The sequence below is a fragment of the Scylla paramamosain genome, chromosome 10 (assembly GCF_035594125.1).
Source record: "Scylla paramamosain isolate STU-SP2022 chromosome 10, ASM3559412v1, whole genome shotgun sequence".
NCBI lineage: Eukaryota > Metazoa > Arthropoda > Malacostraca > Decapoda > Portunidae > Scylla > Scylla paramamosain.
Window position 1 is genome coordinate 14,033,313 of NC_087160.1, and position 6,688 is coordinate 14,040,000.

The 6,688-nt window shown below is 42.4% G+C and overlaps 1 long non-coding RNA gene across 1 annotated transcript; it reads right to left on the reverse strand.

The window, feature by feature from the left end:
• Positions 1-1,986: 1,986 nt before the first annotated feature.
• Positions 1,987-3,182, reverse strand: LOC135104247 (uncharacterized). Its single transcript, XR_010270347.1, has 2 exons — positions 2,925-3,182; positions 1,987-2,558 (listed from the first exon to the last, which is right to left on the reverse strand). It is a non-coding gene; the product is annotated as an uncharacterized LOC135104247 (long non-coding RNA).
• Between the last annotated feature and the right edge of the window lie 3,506 nt (positions 3,183-6,688).

A 6,688-nucleotide genomic window follows, 5' to 3' on the forward strand; every position in this document is an offset into this window, starting at 1 on the left:
TAGGGGAGAAGGAAATATAGCTTGGATGAAATGTTGCAGCTTCGAACAGACGGCTTCTAGTTCCTTCCTTGAGTGGTGGTTAAGTTAAACATATTGCATGCATGTTCACTGTGAGACGAGGAGTGGTAGATGGAAGGATAGACTGACATTCGATGGAAAATAGGTAGATGTTTAGGTAGACTTGCAGATGTATGTAAAAGGATGAGGTTAATATGCATAAATAAAGTGAAACACACATATAAACGCGTATACACACACACACACACACACACACACACACACACACACACACACACACACACACACACACACACACACACACACACACAAGGTAAAAAAAACATGAATTAAGTATATACAGCAGCATGAGTATCTACATAGGTATTTAACCTTACATAGTCTATAAGAACAAAAACAAAGGTAGATAGATAAATGAATATAAATAAATACATACAGGAATGTAAAATTAACACAATACTTTGATGAAGACAGAACGCTCGATCAATATAAAGTTAGACATCTAAGGTAGCAAAGAGATAAACTAACAGATGCGAAAAAAAAAACACAAAAGCAGAATGACGAAAACTATAAAATATTATAGTGTGCACATTACTTAGTAAAATAGAAATGAGTTCCCTTCCACGTGTCAGTTGGAGTATTAAAAACAAAGATAGCAAGATATATCCCAATAGAGATTAATAGCAAGCACACACACACACACACACACACACACACACACACACACACACACACACACACACACACACACACACACACACACACACACACACACACTCTCTCTCTCTCTCTCTCTCTCTCTCTCTCTCTCTCTCTCTCTCTCTCTCTCTCTCTCTCAGCACACCTTTGGCCGCTAATTAACTTAGTAATTGCGCGTTGTCTCAGGTAAACTCGACTATTGTATCAAGTTTAGCGGGACAGGTGTGGCGGGCCCCATGCGGAGGGTTGATATTGGCAGCTTCTCGGGGGGAATAAGCGACACTGGCAGGAGAATGAGGAGGAGGAGAAGGAGGAGGAGGAGAAGGAGGAGAAGGATCCGAACAGGAGAATTAGAAGCTGGATAAGGAGCAGTAAGATAAACGGAGCAGGTTATGGAGGTTCAGAAACATGAGAAGGGGAGGATAAGGATGAGGAGGAGAAAGAGGAAGAGGAAGAGGAGGAAGAAAAGGAGGAGGAGGAGGAGGAGGAGGAGGAGGAGGAGGAGGAGGAGGAGGAGGAGGAGGAGGAGGAGAAGGAGGAGGAGGAGGAGGAAAAGAAAGTGATAGTGGTGGAGAATAGAATAAAATTAACGACTGGAAATTAAGTTATGAATGAAATTAACGAATGAAACACTGTATTTTTGCATTTCAATTATATAACAAAATACGTGATTGCCGCACTCAGTTAGATGGAAAGGACGGTATAATATTCACTGTGAATACATATAACAATTTTGAAACTAAATATTTCCTCTTTTGAGTTACACACGAGCATCACTAATCAGAAGTAATCAGCATACATAGGTACTGGAAGTTCATCAAAAAGTACGTAATCGATATTTATATTACAGATACGAGAACTTGAAAGAACAACTGTAAATATCCTTTTCACAACTTTTCCACTGGGAATGTATGAATTATAGGGACAGCTTATTTTTTCTTTAACTCAGCTTGTTTCACAATGGTTCAATATATCGTTCCTCATGGTCTTCATAGTCCCAAGGAAGCTCACATTCACCCCTCACCTTAACGCAAAAATACATGAACTGCAACCGACACACATCCATCTTTCTTTCCACCCTCTCCCTTCGTGATCTTCGAGACAGGCGTTTCCGCCCCAGAGCCGACACTCCATCCCTCAAATAAGGTTCACTGCAGAGGACTAAGTAAGGTACGTATTCTGAAACGATTCGGCGTATATTCTTGACCGCTTTTAACATACACTTCTGGGAGTCATTGAGCGTTCTGAGAGGCGTTCTTATGAAACTCATAAAAGTTTAACAAGGAATATGAAAAGGATCCATGACAAGCTGACCAATAACTTCTGTGACGTTTGAAAATAGTCCTGATGAGAAAGCAATGTCTTCAGAAGACCGAGATGAAATTACGAGTAACACCAACAATCCTTCCTTTTGTAGTACAAACCTACGTTCCCGCACCATGGCAAGCCCTTCATGGCAAGCCCTTCGTTACACAAGCCACATGTCACGCCTGAGATGCAGGACACGGGAATGCAACACCGGTGGCAAATACTCCCTTCCCGACCATTTCCCCTTCCATTTCTTCCCGTCCTTCCCCAACTACCCATTACCCCGCTACATATGCCTTAACCCTTGGCCGCCTCTGGTTCCACGTTAATTTCATCCCCTGACATTTCTCTTCGCGTCAGAGCCTTCCAGGATACGGTGGTGATGACGGGAGAAACTTTGAAACGATAAGGGACGTGGGCTTATGTAAACGTGGTGGCTCCGTGCGTCTGTCAGTTTATCTGTCATGTCCCTCGTTCCGTGTGTGTCCGCTGTGTTGGCCTCCTTCCTGCTGCCGTCTGTTGATTGTTGTGTCCTGTGATGGATGTTTGAGTTGAGGGAGGAGCTGCTTATGTCTTACTTTCGTGTGTGTGTGTGTGTGTGTGTGTGTTAGATTCCCTCTCTCTCTCTCTCTCTCTCTCTCTCTCTCTCTCTCTCTCTGTGAAGGAGGTGCGCTCTCTCTCTCTCTCTCTCTCTCTCTCTCTCTCTCTCTCTCTCTCTCTCTCTCTCTCTCTCTCTCTCTCTCTCTGTGAAGGAGGTGCGCTCTCTCTCTCTCTCTCTCTCTCTCTCTCTCTCTCTCTCTCTCTCTCTCTCTCTCTCTCTCTCTCTCTCTCTCTCTCTCTCTCTCTCTCTCCCTAACTCTAGTCCCTATTAAAACTTCGTGACAAGCTGAACTCCCTACCGTGCATTGTCCTGTTGTAGTATCACTGTGGTGGCGGCGGGGCGGGAGAGGCATGAGGTCACCCACACGTAGGCGGCGATGTGGGATCCCGAGCCAGATTTTGTTATATGCTCTTCAAATTGGACAGTGTTCTCTCTTTGTTATGGAAATGGAATATACATGTTATTCTCCACTGACTAGCCGTGTATTGACTGCTTGTCGTTTTATCTTTTATTTCCTTTTTTTTTTTTAGGGAATATTTAGGGAATAAGGGTTGCATTCTGCGGGTTTTTATCGTGTATTACCGTGATGGTTACGTGTTTTCATATTGTTGCTTTATTCCATGTGTCTGAGTCTCACTGTTTACGATTTTTTTATTCATTACATACAGTTGGGTGTTTCTTTTTTTTATCGGCTCTTTTTTTCAGATTAGTTTTCAGTAATATATTCATTTTTCACTGTCTTCCGCATTACAAGATTTTCCATGCACACTTACACTTTAAGACAACTATATATAATATGAATATGCATATTTATTTTATGTAAATCTTTATTCCTAAACTATCTAATCTATGTATTTCTCTTTCTTTCCAGGTAAGTGCCAGCGAGCAAACCCTATTATCTACGCACAATAAGGAAATGTTTGTATGGCGTAAGTCTTGCATATCATTATTATTCCCTCACAGTACTTTTCATCCATGTGGGGCAATTCTGCATGCATTCAACATTAGCAAAGCGCCGTGAAATCGAATAGATTACAAGCGAGCGAACCTGGAATAGCTCGGGCCACTCCCAATTTTCCCTTGGTGCAAAGTGACAATTATAGCATAACTACAAAAGCCTGCACACTTTTAACAACGATTGTAAATTGAAACAAAACAGCAAAGAATTAATAAAGAGTTAATCCGATACAGGCGGGTTGTTTCATTCGCGTGCGGTAAATGACAAAGAAGGATTCAAATATAGTGTGTGTGTGTGTGTGTGTGGTGGGGGGAGAGAGAGAGAGAGAGAGAGAGAGAGAGAGAGAGAGAGAGAGAGAGAGAGAGAGAGAGAGAGAGAGAGAGAGAGAGAGAGAGAGAGAGAGAGAGAGAGAGAGAGAGAGAGAGAGAGAGAGGTGGAGGAAGGGCAGGTAGTGCTAATGAAATATGGCAAACCCACTACCTAGAATTTGCAACAGGAAAATCAATTGCAATGAATCCGATGCCATTTTTTCTCTTTCAAATCAAACCTGCGAATCAATGAAGCCTTGATTAAGAGTTTAAACTAAAATTAAAAGTATACTGGATAACTTTTTTTCAACCGAATAACTTGTATATATCCACAAAACACAAAAGTAACGTGGCTGTCATCACCAGTGTTTGCGAGTCCATATGGAAATAAATGTTGTTTACTACGTGGCTGATGAGAGAGAGAGAGAGAGAGAGAGAGAGAGAGAGAGAGAGAGAGAGAGAGAGAGAGAGAGAGAGAGAGAGAGAGAGAGAGAGAGAGAGAGAGAGAGACGGAGAGAGACGGAGAGGACAGACACAGGCACAGAATTTGTAGGTAGAGATACATATGCACAAAGTTAGTTTCACATTCATAAGAGGTGTTGCAACATCGATCCTGCGGAGTTGATTAAATCTTGTTGGTTAGCGAGGCAGGCACATACTCACACCATGACTCTCTCTCTCTCTCTCTCTCTCTCTCTCTCTCTCTCTCTCTCTCTCTCTCTCTCTCTCTCTCTCTCTCTCTCTCTCTCTCTCTCTCTCCCAAAATACCACACACACGCAAAGCCCATCCTCTACGTTGCTGTCGCTTCCGAGGTCTGATTTATGCGGGCAACTCAACTAAAGGATGGAGGAATGGAAGTTGCACCAATTCAGTCCCATGCTAAACCTTCGCCCCAAGAGGTGTCCAATATTCATGAATGCTTAACGAGAAAATTAGCATATAATATTTGTTTCCGGCTAAGCCCGCCGTGCCTGTGATTAAAAGGACTCAATGAAATGATGTAGTAGCGCCACTACGCTCACCGAGGGCGTGCATGTGTGAGGTAATAAATAACCTGCCGAAAAGTGAAGGTTGTGGTGGTGCTAATTTCAAACGAGTGTTTGTGCGCGAGTGAAATCATGACACCAGTTAAAGATTTTTTTTTTAATTACGCTTCTATTTTCGTTCTTCCTTTGTCTATCGTCCTCCTCTATATTTTCCGCCCTCTCTTGCTTTATATAATTGCATTTATTGTTTCTCTTAAACTTGTCTCTCTTTTTAATTCCGTTCTCCTTTTTTCTTTTGTTCTTTCCTTTACAAGCATTTCAAATATTTTTTTTCTCTTTTTAATCTCTATTTTAGTTTAGTTCATTCTATTCCTATATTTTTAATCCCTCTTACAACCAAAATTCCCAACTTCTTTATTTATTTTTCACCTTCCTGTCGATATTATCTCAATTAGTATTCCATTAATTTATCCTTTTCATTCCATCCTATCAGTCACCCCCACCGTCTCTCTCTCTCTCTCTCTCTCTCTCTCTCTCTCTCTCTCTCTCTCTCTCTCTCTCTCTCTCTCTCTCTGTGATTAAGAGCCTGCCAAGTGGTGTTCCAGGAGTCCTCTGTCCATGACCATTCCAGACCCGCAGTTCCCTCCAGACTCAAGGATAATACAGATAAAGGCTTCCCATCCGCTCCCACTTTCTTTTGCTGAATAATGGGGTATCTTTTCTTTGTTCTCTCTCTCTCTCTCTCTCTCTCTCTCTCTCTCTCTCTCTCTCTGCTTATTCTAATTCACTGTTTCACTTCGTTTTACCCTTCTCTTTTTTATTCCTTTTTTCTCCTCCTTCTTCTTCTCTTTTTTCCTCCTCATTCTCCATCTCCACCTTTTTATCGTCCTCCACCACCACCACCACCACCACCCTTCCTCCTTTACCACCACCACCATCACCTCTTCCTCTACCACCACCACCACTACCACCACAACCTCCTCCTCCTCCTCCTCCTCCTCCTCCTCCTCCTCCTCCTCCTCCTCCTTCTCCTCTTCCTCCTATTCTTCCTCCTCCTCCTCCTCCTCTTCCTCCTCCTCCTCCTCCTCCTGCTCCTCCTCCTCCTCCTCCACCTCCTCCTCCTTCTCCTTGTCGTAATGAACTCCAGATTTGACAACTGTTAATGTAGGTTTAAAAAAATCTCACATCCAGTAACTCTTAACTTTGAAAGCTCGGGAATGAAGTAGGTGGAGGAAAGATCTCCCAGACGGCTGTTAAAAAAAAAAAAAAAGTGGGAAGAAAAAATGTCTTGGAAAAGAGCAACGAGGGAGTCAAAGGGAGATATAAAAATAAAAAAAACAGAGAATACAGGGAGTGGGAGAATAGCGTTTCACTCATACTCCTTCATTCTCTGAAAATATATAATGTCACTGATGGACAATGGAACTAATATGTATAACACGAGTGTATACCTTCTGTATATAAAACACACACGAGAGAGAGAGAGAGAGAGAGAGAGAGAGAGAGAGAGAGAGAGAGAGAGAGAGAGAGAGAGAGAGAGAGAGAGAGAGAGAGAGAGAGAGAGAGAATTAATTTAACAACAACTAATAACGTCATAGTATGACACTAACTAGGATCACAAGAAATTGCTATTACTTCCACCAAGAAAAATACACATTTCAATCAGAGAAAGAAGCATTGCATCGCAGAGGTATTTTGGGGGAAGGTATTTCTATAGTCTGATATTTCGGCAAAAATAGAAGCACGAACAGCAGTGAGTGTTGACGACAGGGCGCCGCCAAGCACATAACGAGTCACTCCACCCGCTCG